Source organism: Silurus meridionalis, chromosome 15 (assembly GCF_014805685.1).
Source record: "Silurus meridionalis isolate SWU-2019-XX chromosome 15, ASM1480568v1, whole genome shotgun sequence".
NCBI classification, from domain to species: domain Eukaryota; kingdom Metazoa; phylum Chordata; class Actinopteri; order Siluriformes; family Siluridae; genus Silurus; species Silurus meridionalis.
In genome coordinates, this window is record NC_060898.1 from 24,543,354 (window position 1) to 24,559,889 (window position 16,536).

The 16,536-nt window shown below is 38.1% G+C and overlaps 1 pseudogene; it reads right to left on the minus strand.

Moving 5' to 3' along the window:
* Positions 1 to 549: 549 nt before the first annotated feature.
* Positions 550 to 2,898, minus strand: LOC124398011 (annotated as a pseudogene).
* Positions 2,899 to 16,536: the final 13,638 nt, after the last annotated feature.

Genomic DNA, 16,536 nt, shown 5'->3' on the forward strand with positions numbered 1-16,536 from the left:
GGTCAAATCAGCGCGAATAAAGAACAGATCATTAGCGCAACAAAAATGCAATTTTGCTTTAAAACTTTTAACCCTGAAATTTCTTCACATCCCCATCTACTAAAGAAATACATGGATCCATATAAATATAAAATGTCTGCAATTAAAAAAAAAATTATCACTGTAAACATCCAGCTGCATACACTAAGAAATTGGTGGAAAGTAAAAAAGAAAATAGACGTAGATCAGAAATTGATGTTCTGTGTAAACAAAAGGTGGCTAAAAATCAATCTGATACACTCCATGTTGACATTCTAACACCAGTCTATTTAAGTGGTGTATTAGATTATATATAAGTGGTGACCTAGACTTAATAAGGGAAAGTGTGCTGTAGTCAAAAATTATGGAGGCATGGGGCTTAATTACTTTGGAACTACAACTAACATGCTTAAACTGCTGTGTGAAAAATCTTTAGGCTTTTATTGAAAACACTGAATTTCCATCCTGAAATAAAAGCAGTTCAATTTTTTCAATTCATGAGAAAAATAAAACATCTTACAATATTTAGAATCCAGGTATAGTAATTTTATTTACTATTGAATAAAGAATTAGCGTTTATTTGTTTTATGATATGACGGTTTTCAACACAGTATATGCAAAACCGTGTAGAAAAAAGAGTACTGCCACATTAAAGACAAAAGAATGTAACCCTAATAATCCAAATTTGTGTAACACTAACCCGATGTTTTAGAAGTGCAGCACACAAAAGAATTTCAGTGTATAATTCAGTATATTTACATATGAACCAAGTCTTCAGATTTGACGAGTAACCTGCAGTGTGTTTTTAGGTAATTCAAGCTAATAGAATTAAAAACACTTATTTAAACAGCAAACATCAATCAATTATAGCAATTAATCAATATTTGGTATATAAAAGAATAATTTGAATTACATTACATTAATATTAATAAAAATCACATACTTTACACACCTGTGCACATACATACATACATACATACATAAATACATATCAATGGTGCATCCACTCACTGTAATGATATCAAAATCCATCAGTGAATGATTAAAGGTGAAAGTCTCCTTTTCCCATGTCAGGCACTTTGAGATCTCGGACTGATGCAGTGTTTTTTACTTACATAATGTTTTTATTTTTTATTTTTGGCCACTTAGGTATTACCCATTACATTTTTTTTACACCAGGTGATACAAGCCATATCCCAGCGGTGTTCCATAAACTCCAAGCGGTGAAACAGGCACCAGGGACCTCTGGTAAGGAAACGAGTTGCTACAGATTGGTTGTCCAACAGGCAGTGTAACAGCAAAAGATGGACATGGTGTCAGTGAAGATTTAGTAGCCAGTTTAAGTTTTCCAGTTCAGCCTCGTGCAGTCGCTTGGCCTTGGCACGGCGGTTCTGAAACCAGATTTTCACCTGAGTCTCTGTAAGCGTGAGTGAGCTGGAGAACTCTGCACGCTCAGCGATGGACAGGTACTGCTTTTGCCGGAATTTTCGCTCAAGTGCTAGCAGCTGAGCTGTGGAAAAAGGTGTGCGTGGTTTACGGTTGGACTTGTGTTTGCGCAGCGTACACTGTGAACTCACTTGTCCTGTGGAATGGAGTTAAAAAAACTCATTATTTTACTTATTACTGAGTCATTTGTTGAATCACTGTTCATTTTTATACCAACAACGTTTCTGTGCTTGGTTTGTGATGCATAGAGAACAATGATTGTGGAATATAAACATTTTATGATTTTGTGACTTTTGCTGGAGATATTTTAAAAGACTTAACAAAAAAAAAACAAACAAACACAGAAATGATTCGAATATAAATTTCTCTTACATGTACAGTATGAACAAGTACAGCATTTAGAAGTACAGAATCCATCATACAGAAATGCTTTAGAATCTTCAGTAAAAAACCTGGTGAGGGACTGAGAGCACGCTGAAGCTGAACATCATGTTGATGCTTCACACAAACAGTCGCTCACTCTGTACTTGGTGTTAAATACAGTAGATTTCCATCATATTTTGAGTGTTTTCTGACCAATGCAATTTTGTGTTGATTAATGAACAAAAATCCATAAACAGAAAGTATGAAATCTGTCACTAAATACACAAAAAATAAATAAATAAAAAGTTCCATCTTTTAAGTTTGTAAACAAGTCCAGATAAGTGAATAAATGTGTTCATGTTGCTTTATTCTGGACTGGTGTTTCATCCATGTAGAGTTCCAGCCAGTTTTCCTGAGATACACCAAAAACCAGACAAAAAAAAAGGCTTTCTCCCAAACAATCAATTTTAATCTGTTTATATTTGATTTATTTAATGAGGATATAATAAAATCAGAGAAACTTACGTGTGTGTGAAAACGCAGAGCTCATTACCCAGGCAGCTTCCATCTCCTCCGGCTCTGGAGACTCCGACTTGACGGGTGAAGTTTGGACGCAGTGCTGTTGGACATGTTCCGGCTTTTGGTGTGAGGAGAACTGACTGTACACGAACGGGTACTCGGAACTTTTTCGCCGCTCGTTGGAGTTTTTGTCGCATGATATGAGCGATTCCACGCTGAAGGAAAGAGCTTTCCGTTGCTCCATCACAGCGTCTGTCCCTGTCCGTGTCCGTGTCCCTGTCCGTGTCTCTCAGATTCACAATAATAAACACTGCAGCTTTAACAATTACAACTTGCAGTCAGTTGACTCGCGTGACTCGCAGGTAGCCTTTGACCCCCGACTGCCTCTCCGTGCGCGCGAGCCTAAACCCCATCTGATCTCCTGCCAGAAGGTAAAGCTCGGATTTCTCGCTTGTGATTGGTTGACCGAAACGGTGTAATTTGACCACTTACGTTTACGAAGTGACTGTAATGTTTTGGTGAAATGAAATGACTGCTCCAGGTACAGATGCTTCATGTGAACAATACAGAAAGTGCAGTTAAAATACGTTTCGCTCTTTCAATGACACTAAACACGGTGATTATTTCCATCTAATAGTTTAACAGTGTAAAATGATTGTAATGCATACAAAAAAGAAAAATATGTAACTAAAAACTAATCAGATGACTAACACAACCAAAAATTGTATTTATTACATTCAATGAATACAATTAAAAATTATTTATATTTTCAGTCATATTAAGACTTTTAATGTTTTAATATTTTGATTATTGCGTGTTCAAGTCAAGAAGATTTTATTGTCATTTCAACCATATATAGCTGTGAAATGAAACAACGTTCCTTCTGAACCCTGATGCTACATAAAACAACATAAAACAACAATCACAGAAACAGAAAACACAGGGCCGAGGACTAGTAAGAAAAATCCTTGCCACACAAAGTGCATGTGTGCAACCTGGTGCAAACAGTGCAAAAGACAACACAGGACAGTGCAGGACAACACAAAACAGTGCAGGACAACACAAGACAGTGCAGGACTAAACAGGACAGTGTAGGACAACACAGGACAGTGCAGGACAACACAAGACAGTGCAGGACTAAACAGGACAGTGTAGGACAACACAGGACAGTGCAGGACAACACAAGACAGTGCAGGACAACACAAGACAGTGCAGGACAACACAGGACAGTGCAGGACAACACAAGACAGTGCAGGACTAAACAGGACAGTGCAGGACAACACAAGACAGTGCAGGACAACACAAGACAGTGCAGGACAACACAGGACAGTGCAGGACAACACAAGACAGTGCAGGACAACACAAGACAGTGCAGGACTAAACAGGACAGTGTAGGACAACACAGGACAGTGCAGGACAACATGCAAAACACAAAATAGCTCTGCCATTAAACCTGTCGTAACGAGATAAAGTGAACAGTAGCAAAAATGTAGACAGAATATTGTGCAAAAGAGCAAATAGCAGCAATCCAGGAAGATGTGCAAAAACGGCATGTAAACACTTTGTGTTGATGTAGTGTGAGTGGTACTGAATCATGGGTATGCGAAGTGAGTATGAGTGTGTGTTGAGTCCGGTTTGTACAGATCAGTCACACAGTTTTGTGTGTGTGTGTGTGAGGGGTGTATGTGGTCGTCCACAATGCTGTTGGCTTTGCGGATGCAGCGTGTGGTGTAAATGTCCATGATAGAGGGGAAAGAGACTCCGATGATCTTCTCAGCTGTTCTCACTATCCTCTGTAGGGTCTTGCGATCCGAGACGGTGCAGTTCCCAAACCAGGCAGTGATGCAGCTGCTCAGGATTCTCTCTATGGTCCCTCTGTAGAACATGGTCAGGATGGGGGGAGGGAGATGAGCTTTCCTCAGCCTTTTTAGGAAGTAGAGATGCTGCTGGGCTTTCTTGGTGATGGAGCTGGTGTTGAGTGACCAGGTGAGGTTATCCACCAAGTGAACACCAAGAAATTTGGTACTCTTGATGATCTCCACTGAGGATTCATCGATGGAGAATTGTCACTCTGTGTTCTCCTGAATTCAACAACCATCTCTTTATTTTTGTCCACATTCAGAGACAGGTTGTTGCTCTACACCAGGCTGTTAACTGGTGCACCTCCTCTCTGTATGCTGACTCATCGTTCTTGCTGATAAGACCACTACGGTCGTGTCATCGGCAAACTTAATGAAATGATTCGAGCTGTGCATTGCTACACAGTCGTGAGTCAGCAGAGTGAGCAGCAGTGGGCTGAGCACACAGCCCTGAGGTGCCCCAGTGCTCAGTGTGGTGGTGCTGGAGATGCTGTTTCTGATCCGGACTGACTGAAGTCTCCCAGTCAGGAAGTCCAGGATCCAGTTGCAGAGTGAGGTGTTAAGACCCAGTAGGCTCAGCTTCTCAATCAGGTGCTGAGGGATGATCGTGTTGAATGATGAGCTGAAGTCTATGAACAGCATCCGTACATAAGAGTCCTTGTTGTCTAGGTGGTTGAGGGCCAGATGGAGGGTTATGGAAATGGCATCGTCCGTGGAGTGGTTTGGACGATACGCGAACTGCATGGGGTCCAGGGTGGGTGGAAGTTGTGTCTTGATGTGCCTCATGACGAGCCTCTCGAAGCACTTCATCACAATGGGTGTAAGTGCAAGGGGACGATAGTCATTGAGGCAGGAGACAGTAGACTTCTTTAGGCACGTAGAAACAATGGCGCTGCTCAGCAGTCAATGTAGAAGGAATGAAAAAACAACAAAAGGCTTTTACTTAGGCAAAGCCTTCTGCAGAATGATATAGTCAGATTATCCAATTAAAGCCACCTTCCTAATCATAACCCCAACCTTAGGATATGATTGGACAGTACTTGCTTTTCAGTGTGAAACAGCATCCACACACTAATGAAAATAAATTGCAAGTGCAATGAAGAATTGAGATCACTTCTGATATAGCAATCCCTTACCTTTTTCCAGTGATAAGATCACGTAATAATTAAGAGCAAGGCAGTGAAGGTTTTGCGTTTCAGTATTTACTGCATGTCACTCATTTAAAGGATTTGCATCTGTGTATTATATTTCATGTTCTTTAACTGCTGTGAATTTCTTTTCATATCTGAAATAGAAATGAGAAGAAAATGCCATGTAGCGGTGTGGCTTGCTTTTGAAGGTGTATAACATTCACTTTTGACACTTGGTTTGATTGATTTGATTGATTATTTTTTATTAAAGAGATCAAATGATAGAAGAGTAATAGAACAGAGGTGGTACTTTTCAGTGAAGCACATTGTTTTCATATAAAAATCAGTACAGTTGCAAGTTCACGTTTCTCCAGTGTGATTGCTTTTTGCTCTTACACAGAATCTTCTATATACGCTTGCACCAGAATTTTTTCCTTTAACTCATTCAGAGGTTCAGTATTTATATATTTATATCAAATAATTATCTTTATATAATGTTTGGGGAACGCACAAACACTGTCTACCTAATGTTTGGAAATCTTCACTAATGATCACAGCTCATTACGCTAGACAACTTGCCAACATGTTATAAGGTTGTAAGGTTTTTTATGGAGATATACATTTATCTCATCTCATTCTGAAGTTATCAGGTATTTTGTTTTTTCATGCACTTGATGTATATGATGCCAAATAAATTGTGTCCTCCTGTTGGCTAGTACTATTTATGTATGAATGATTGGAAAAATACTGGCAAGCAAGTAAACATTTCTTTCTCAAAGTTGGTGTTAGAAGCAGGAAAAATGGGCGAGCGTAAGGATTTGAGCGAGTTTGACAAATTGTGACGTCTAGACGACTGGGTCAGAGCTTCTCCAAAACTGCAGCTCTTGTGGGATGTTCCCAGTCTGCAGTGGTCAGTATCTATAAAAAGTGGCAACACAATACTAGGCAGGTGGTCATAATGTTATGCCTGATCGGTTTAGTGTTCAGAGGTGCTGAAACAGCCCCACAACTAAAGGCACTTGATTTTAAATGTCTGCACATCATAAAAATAAAAGTAATTAGTGTCAACTTTGTAAACTCTCTTTAGAGGACTAATCACTTTTGATTCTGTGCAGGACTTGGGAATTGTTTTTAACCATGAATCTTATTGCATTTGGAAAATACCACTTATATAAAATAATAATTACTTTACATTTTAAAAGGCAATAAGTTGCTTGTTAAACAGGTCCATTTGTTTTCGTAAGAGTATGTGTATGTGCATGTGCATGCGAGCCAAAGCTGCAGGGCAAGATTCTATGAGTCTGCCGTTCCCAAGAGGCCTCGGCATTTATTAAGCAGGGTGATTTCACAGACAATCTGAGGTTTGTGAAGGCGCCAGTGAGCGGGAAGATTAAAGGAGCCTCTCCTCAGGGGAGAAACTGTGGCAGTTTGGCGGCTCGGCATGCACACACACATACACAGTGCACATATACACAGACCCATCACGCCCTTTAGCCTCGGGCACCTTGTCAAACTCAATCTGGGTCATTCTGTTGGCTCACAGAGAAATCCTGCTTAATTGTAGTGACATATCAGGTAGACATACATTTACAGTTGAGGGACATGGGAGTTGATTGAACATGTATTCTAAAATCAATGAGAAAACAACAGAAGAGAAAGGAAAAAGACAGAATTTTGATGATAGCCCCAGGAGAACGAGGCTGTAAGAAATTGACCAACACATCCTCCTTCCTGCCTAGTCTCTATGGCCTTGATAAAGAAAAGGAAATGTTTTGCACTCTGATAAGGAGAAACTGCAAAATAAGATTGTTTTTCTCAGTATGTTTGGACAGACCTTAAGTGCACAATTATAAATTTTATGAGCTTTGATGTAATGGAATGCTACACTGAGCAAGAATTATTCTGTCAACTCTGTTTACTCATCCATTTACTGCGTTTCATTGAATTATTTTAGCTTAACTTAAATAACAAAAAAAATATTACTTTGGATTAATCATGCTCATCATCCTCATCTCTTAGTTATCTTACTTTAACCCTTGATGACTGATGACTCAAGCAAACAATCAGTATGTTTTAAAAAGTTTTAGTAAAGTCTGTATAACGTGATTTTACACTTTTTCAATTCTCAAACTTTAAACCTTAGCCCTAACTCTAAATGAACCATATTGGACAATATAACCACACACAAAACTTCCTTGTTTTACAATATTTACATTTATAGTTAAAGCATTTAGCAGACACCTTTATCCAATGCAACCTACAATTATCTCATTCATACAACTGTGTGGGATGGAAGTACCACAGTGTCACTGATGAAGGCAAAACATCAGCACGGTGAGTAAAAACTGTATAATCCTCATCATGTAAAAATGGTGTAGTTAAATGAAGTGTTATTGTGTAAACTGTGTGTTTGTAACTTCGGGACAGTCGCACTGGATCTGTTCTGTCGTGGCTTGCGAGCATCAGGTCACGCAATCAGTTTTGCTCGTGACATCGTGATGATTCAATTAAACCAGTGCGAACAAACACTAAATGTAAAAGCAGCAAATAACAGAAGCAGTAAACAATAAAATTTGTAGTCACTGTTGTGTGCAATGATTATGCATTTGTACACCAATGAAAATTTTTTGTTCTTTTTTTTAATCAAGCTTGTTAGCTTCCTGTGCTTTTCCATTTCATTTTCTTTTTATAGCATTTGTCTTTTCAAATATGATTTGCTGCAGCTTTACTACGTTCAAATGCTTGATTTCAATGGTTGTATATTTAATTTATGCATATATATTTTAATTGTTATACAAAATTAAATTATTTATATATTCTAGATGCATATATATATTTACAAATGAGCAAAATATCTGTGTATTTTTTAAACAAATATTGTCAAAACCATGTTATTATATTTTATATTTTTTTGTAAGTTTGGTTGTCAGTTTGCCATCTGCAAAATACAATACAAATATTGATTTACACAAATTGCTTCACCTTGCATACTCAAATACTTTTTTTTTTGTTTTTGTTTATTTTAACAGAAAGAAACAACCCAACATGAGTGAATTTGTTCGAAGGAGAAATCCCCCCTTCACTCCTCAACAAGCAGCACTATAAGCTTTAAAATGGAAAAATTAGAAATAGTTAAACTTAACATGTGGCGTTTGCATTTTTTAAGTACACTTTTATACATAAATATAAATAATTTATATAATTATAATAACATCTCATTAAAAAGATTAGTAGGGCTGCAACTAACGATTATATTATATAGTTAGTTGCAGCCCTACTTGTGTTGATTCGCTAGCAACAGCAGCAACAAATGAGACACAATGTAAGTGAGACATTGAAACTGATGGTGATGATTGCGTTTTGTCCTTCAGTACCTGAGCTAGAATTTGTGAGACTCTTTAAACATACAATATACAACATATTATATCAAACAGTATATAACAATATATAATAGAAGAATCAAAAGCATTTTGATGTGTTAGATGAAAGACAGACAGGTACTTCCTAAATATTCATTACTTTCTATTGTAAACCATGATGTAACTGTTGTATAAATACGCAATTTCGCAATTTATTATATTACCGTATTTTCCGGACTATAAGCCGCTACTTTTTTCCCACGTTTGAACCCGCGGCTTAAACAATGAAGCGGCTAATTTATGGATTTTTCCTGGGTTTTTCCCGGTTTCACAAACTTCAAGCCAAAAAACTGAACCCCATAACATTAGACCAATGAAATTGCAGAACGGGTTCAGGTGAACCAATGAAACTCTTTATATTAAATCAGATGCGCTCCCACTGAATCGGGCCGGACCACATCATAAATATGGATGATGTTCCTCTGACGTTTGACCTGCCGCTCACTCGGACTGTCTACAGGAAATGAGAATCATTCGTCACGCTAAAAACAACCGGGCATGAAAACACACTTCACCTGTGTTCTGAGCTGCACGGCATCGGGAGAAAAGATTCACCGATGGTGATTTTTAAACGCATGACGATGCTAAAAGATAAACTCTCGAAAGAAATAGTTGTGAAAGGAAGGAGGAAGACAGTGAACAATTACTTTTTTGGTAGGCTACTGTTTAGATACAAGCCGTGTAACAGACACTGTCTTTTATTAAAGCCTGTGTAAAGTTCATTAGTTTCAGTGTAGGCTTATTTATGTTCAAAATAAAAATCTTTGTAAAATTCAGTGGGTGCGGCTTATGTTTGGGAGCGCTTAATAGTCCGGAAATTACGGTATTTCAATATTTAATTCATGCTTATTATTAACATGTCCATAGAATGAGTTAGTGTTGAAAGAGAAGCATAAACTTGTTAATTTATTTCCTTTCTCAATTTGTAAAAAATTGAGGCTGCTCTGGAGTGACTTTTATATAATGACATCTTATTTGTTTGGTTATTATTGTTGCAATGAAAGGATTGAGAAGCACCCTGTTTATGTGCCATAAAAGACAAGCAACTTCATCAAAATTCAAATTTACACTGTATATTTAGTTTAAATTATATAAAAAAGCAATTACAAAAAAGTTATAACTGTGTCTTTGCTATGGTTCTTGGTTACATGATTCATAAACCCATCTTCAGTGATAAGGATGTGACATTGATAGCCACACCACCTCCTTTGTCCCTTTGCATAACTTGTACGTTGACTAAAAAGATTTGGCAGAATGACAACAACTGTCAACACATTGTTTTTATGAGGGCCGCATGGGGCTTCTGAAGCATTCTCTTGTAGAAAGCACTTGCTGTAATGAAAGAAAATTACTGCCTGTTAAGGGGTATGGCGCCAACTTCAATTTGCTCAAAAACATAAGCTATTACTTTAAGACAAAACATATTGTGTAATGTGAAAAATTACAGGCCATGACAGCTGACAATAAAGACAGCATCCTTTTTGTCTGAGTCAAGGATGTAGTTAATGCTGTTTTGTCACTGTAATGCTGTTTGACTCAGATGCTGCTTCTATGACTTTATGAACTTTGGTTGGATGCCCTATTCTGGAATTCTAAAATATGGTTTCTAAACTGCACAAATTTTCATATCTTACAACTAACATGATCATGATCAGTTTATACAATTGGAAAATATTTCTCTTGTGGTTGTGGTTTTTTGTGACATACCAAATTACATAGTCAAGCACAACAACTCTGAAATGCCACGATTAATCATTGTTTCATCAAATATCTAAAGCCAACCCTTGCTGACAATAGCAGGGGTAAATAAGTCTAGCTTCTTCCTGCCTCTGATAATTTTTTCTTGTAAGTTTTGAAGTACCACTGATGAAGCCATTATGCCTCATGAATGTGGTTTCCATGTGAAAGGCCCCTGAGTATACCAAAGAGCCATTTAAATGACCACTTATTATTCACCGTCAAGGATCAAACTATGAAGAGAAACTATGTCTTTTCTACCTTAACACTGGGTTTCAATTCAGGTTGATGCACCATCCTGCTGCAATTACTCTACGAGGGAATGGAATTAGATTCAATTAAGTTCAATTCATTTTTATTTGTATTGAGCTTTTAACAATGAACATTGTCTCAAATCAGCTTTACACAGATAATGTGGTGATAAAGAATAAATAAAATTGGTCTTTATGAGTGTAAGTTTGTCCCTGACGAACAAGCTGGTGACGACTGTAGTGAAGGTAAAACTTCCTGAGATGCGTAAGAAAGAAACCTTGAGAGGAACCAGACTCAAGAGGGAACCACATCCTCATCTGGGTGGCACTGAATGTCCATTTGTTACAGATAAACAATATTGAGGTGCAGTGATGTGATTAGATGCAAATCCTGAGTCAGTGTAGCAGACTGTTGACATTAACTACATTCCAAATCCAAATTCTCAGAGTTCCTGTTCTTACTAACCCTAAACCTAACCCTAATTTCATGGATCTCCAGGGCGTAGATGTAATACATCCCCAGCTGCACAGAGACACCTCCAATCAAAGAGAACATCATACAGAGGCAGACCAGGATGAAGCGGGCAGATCCAAGGAGAGGAGCAGGAACAGTGATCACAGGAATCTCAGGAGCATGTTTAACTCGACTGAGAGAGAGAGAGAGAGAGAGAGAGAGAGAGAGAGAAGAGGGGGTGACAGGGAGAGAAGGATATGGATTTTTATGTCTCCTTATTGTTGTATGAAAGTTAATGTCACTGTGCAGTTTGGACTCTGGTGAGATTCACTGTTGCAGCAGAACTAAAAGGGAGAAGCAGAAGGAAACACAGACATGAGGATCTCTGGGATAAGAGACGACCCACCACACCACCATCAACAAACCTGAGTGAACGTGTGAGAGTGAGGAGACGACAGTATCCAAATATCCCAGTTCACCAAACACTCCATATCCATGATTCCTCCAGATCTGCTCCTTTACCTCACAAACACCTACTGACTAAAGACTCCACTAAATAAATATGTGTTCAGCCTCGAGTTGAACACTGAGACTGTGTCTGAGTCCCGAACACTGATTGGAAGGTTGTTCCATAACTGTGGGGTTTATAAGAGAAACATCTGCCCCCTGCTGGAGTCTTCATTATTTGAGGTACCAACAAATAGCCTGCACCTTTTGATCTAAGTAGGCGTGGAGGATCATACTGGTACAGAAGTTCTCTCAGATACTGCGGCGTGAGAGTGTTAAGTGCTCTATATGTCAGTAGTAGTATTTTATAATCAGTGTGAGATGTAATTGGGAGCAGTGTAGATGATTAAAACAGGGCTGATGTGCTCATATTTTCTAGATCTAGTGAGGACTGTTGCTGCTGCATTCTGGACTAATGGAATCTTATTTAAACACTTACTAGAAGGCAATTCTGGTATTTTTATTCACATGAGCCTTAAAGGAAAGACCAGAGTCAATAATTACACCAAGGTTTTTGACTGCTGTACACACTTTTCATATTCTGAAAGTTTACTTTAATAAGTTTAATTTCACCCAGAGGCAGCAGATATAAAAAGAAAAGCAGTGGGCCTAAGAACGATCCTTGCAGAACACCAAACTTTACCTCACAGAGTGTGAAGAACTCACCATTTACATCAACAAACTGATAGTGATCAGTCAAATAAGACATGAGGAGAGAGCTGTTCCCTTTATTCCAACAACATTCTCCAGTCCAGCAAGCAGGAGATTATGATCAATGGTGTGAAAAGCTGCACTGAGGTCGAGCAAAACAAGTAAAGAGACAAAACCCTGATCAGAGGCCAATAACAGTCATTTACCACCTTAACTAGCGCCGTCTCTGTGCTATGATGAAGCCGAAATCCTGACTGATACATTTCATAAATGTTCTTCCTCAGTAGATGTGAGCAGAACTGCTGTGCTACAGCCTTTTCTAGAATCTTGGAGACAAAGAGGAGGTTTGATATTGGACTGTAGTTGGACAGCTGACAGGGTGAAGGTTTCTTAATTAGGGGGTTGATAACTGCAGTTTGAAGGATTTTGGTACAAAACCAGTGCTATTGGAAGAGTTTATTATTTTAAAACAGGTTCAATTACCTCTGGAATGATCTGTTTGAGGAAACTTGTAGGTGAGGGATCGAGAATGCAGGTTGATGATTTTGATGAGGAAATAAATACATTGAAGTCGTTCTCTTGAATAGGGGTAAAACCTTGTAATTGATTGTCTGTTATAATGACACTGCTGTCTACAGGGTTATTTATAAAATAATTTGGATTTATTTTAATCATCTGGATTTCTTGCCTGATGTTTTTAACTTTATTATTAAAAAAGTTCATTAAATCATTACTACCTATTGATGGTGTGCATGTGAGTGAAGTGCTTTTATTTCCTGTTCATTTTGCTACCGTGCTGAATAAAAATCTATCAATAGTCGAAGTGGTCTGTTTTAAGTTGCGCGTAAGATCATTATACCACTGTGCAAATTTTTTCTCCTTGATCATTTTGGTCTTAATTGGAGCTCCATCATCCAGGGTGTAAAAGAACGTTGATATATATATATATATATATATATATATCAGTGGCGGCTACTGGTCTGTCAGAGAGGGGAAGCTCATTTTCGGCCTACATCATAAAATTGTCTATTTATTTAAAAGTAAATTCTGCCCTACGTTCCTTTTCAAGAAAATGGTCTGTGACCCTGTCGTACCAACTAGGAGTCTTTTCAAGTGACTTGACCAGTGTCCTCTCAATGGCCAGCAGAGCTAGGCTGCTTAAACGGCCTTGGCCCATTGTGTTTCGGGTGTAGGACTTGAGTCGCTTTAAACAGGAGAAGCTCCTTTCTACACCTGCAGATGTAGCTCCAATTGTTGCCACTAATGAGAACAGTTTGTAAAGCTGAGGCATTGCACTGTCCAACTCCATGTCTTTAAGGAACACCAAGTAATCACACAGCTTTCCCCTGTTACCCTGCAAGTCCTGATCTGAATACAGGACTTGAAGTTCTGACCTCAGTCTTCCTGAATCAAAGTGATGGCCATGAATGAAGGAATGAATGAATGAATGAACGATCTAAAAAAAAAATATTAAACTCTGTAAAACTGAAACAAGGAATGTGGTGTATAATTGTGTGAAATGTATGATGAAAATCAAGCAATTTCGCCAAGCAAATATCAAAGAAATAGGTTGCAGCAGTTTTATTTCGACTGAACTTGAGAAATCCGCGATGGGACTGAGCGCGAATAGCTTCAGTGATTCCTTATAGTACAGAATCGCTGTCAGTCAAAAGGAGATGCAGTCTTTCGACAGACCCTCCAATCATCACGCAGAAGCTCGAGTCCGGGCCAGCCCACTCCCCATTCACCCCCAGAGACGCTGAGCGTCCGTGGGCGGGACATAATCGCAGCGTTTATCCAATGACCGTCTAGTTTCGAAGCGCTGAAAAAAACCGTTCAAAGCAGCCCCATTGAAGTCAATGGACGCTGGGCTTCAATAGGGAAATGCACTGTGACGCTGCGGGAATGTATGAGAAGGAAATCGAGTCAGCCGACCTGCTATATGTAACTGATTCTGAACGAACTCGTCTTTGAGATGAACGTTTTCTAACGCATTTTTAGTCAATAAAATGTTAATACAATAGTACATATTTGACCATTAATTTTGTGACATTATAAGGGAAGCCGAGCTTCCCTTGCAGTCTTAAAGAAATCGCCTCTGATATATATATATATATATATATATATATATATATATATATATATATATATATATATATATACAGTACAGACCAAAAGTTTGGACACACCTTCTCATTCAAAGAGTTTTCTTTATTTTCATGACTATGAAAATTGTAGGCATCAAAACTATGAATTAACACATTTGGAATTATATACATAACAAAAATGTGTGAAACAACTGAAAAATTTCATATTCTAGGTTCTTCAAAGTAGCCACCTTTTGCTTTGATTACTGCTTTGCACTCTTGACATTCTCTTGATGAGCTTCAAGAGGTAGTCACCTGAAATGGTCTTCCAACAGTCTTGAAGGAGTTCCCCGAGAGATGCTTGGCACTTGTTGGCCCTTTTGCCTTCACTCTGCGGTCCAGCTCACCCCTAAACCATCTCGATTGGGTTCAGGTCCGGTGACTGTGGAGGCCAGGTCATCTGGCGCAGCACCCCATCACTCTCCTTCTTGGTCAAAAAGCCCTTGATGCCTTCAGTGTGACTCTACAATTTTCATAGTCATGAAAATAAAGAAAACTCTTTGAATGAGAAGGTGTGTCCAAACTTTTGTCTGTACTGTATATATATATATATATATATATATATATATATATATATATATATATATATATATATATAATCATAAATTAAGCAAAGTTAAATATAGATGTTTTTTTTATACATATTATTATTCAAAATCAATGAATCAGATGGAAAATAAGAATGCACAAATGATACTTTTGATCTTTTACTCATAATACTATGTATTATTAACTTTAATACAACCACTTAAATTGTCATATCGAATGCAGAGTCCATAGCACATTTGTCATCTGACACCCTGTCAGTAGGTGCCCCTTCATTACTGCAATCCTTCCTGCCCTGTGCAGCCTGGAGCAGATGTTCACGTTTAATAAGTAGTTTCTTTAGGGCTGGTCTAAGTGGGAGGGAGAGGCCTAGATCACTGCCTCACTCTAAACACAACATGAACTTCATCCACAAGTGCTAAAATGCTAGTGTTACCCTCAGTAAACAGAAAAAAAGCTACTTGGATTCGAATGAAAATTCTAATTAAGCTCTCGCATTTAGTATGACATTACAGTCTGAGCCTCAAAGCGCATATGAAGTACCTGGTACCTCTTTCCGAAAAGTAACAGTGTGTCATGTTGGTGCTGGTAGGTTGCTTTCATTAAGAATTTAAGACACGTGTCCCCAGTTTTCATCTGCTGTTGGCATTCTCCTACTCAGTCCCTTTTTAGTTCCTCTGTCCCCTGATCTGAAGATAATTGTTCACTGTAATAGTCAGGAAATGAGCTGATAAACTCCAGATGTACCTCCAAAATGAGAGAGGAAGTCAAAAGAGAGAGAAATGGATAGCAATCCATCTAACACTCCGGCTTTTTTGACATCAACATAATAAAAATAAACTAATGTATTCAATTTAAGCCACAGCCTTTAAGAGTAATTCACCCACACATATTACTATTATTTATGCTACTGTAATTAAGCATTTATTCAAGCAATGTATTACAAATAAGCAGTGTCACATGTGTAGAACGGAATGTCATGCATAGAGTGAAATCCACCTCTGACCTCAAGCAAGAAAGATAATGAGTAGTCGCTCGCAACAAAATTATTCATTAAACACGTTACAACTCATATTACATTCCTTAAATCATAGCATATTATATATACTTTGCTGTTGTTTCTGAATTGTAAAATAGCTCATTAAAAAATTTAGCTTGTGGAAATTGCTAGCAAGGTCAACCTGACTTCTGTGTAAAGCTAGCTTGACTATGCAAATGAGTTTTCGGCCATTCTCTTTTTTAAAAAACAGAACTAGAACGAATTCAGAACATTTTAAAATTGTTCTTCAATTTTATTTGCTGTCTTCAATTTGCAGTGGATTAAAAGTGATTGCCTGTGGTGTGTATTTGTTTTAATCTAAGCAATGACCTGCTGAGGTAAATAGGCAAGGAGAAGGGGGGTCAGGAGGGGTAAGAGAGACATCAAGTCTAGACCTCCTATTTACAACTCCTCCTTAATTGCTTTGTTCAGCGCCATGTCTGTGCAGGT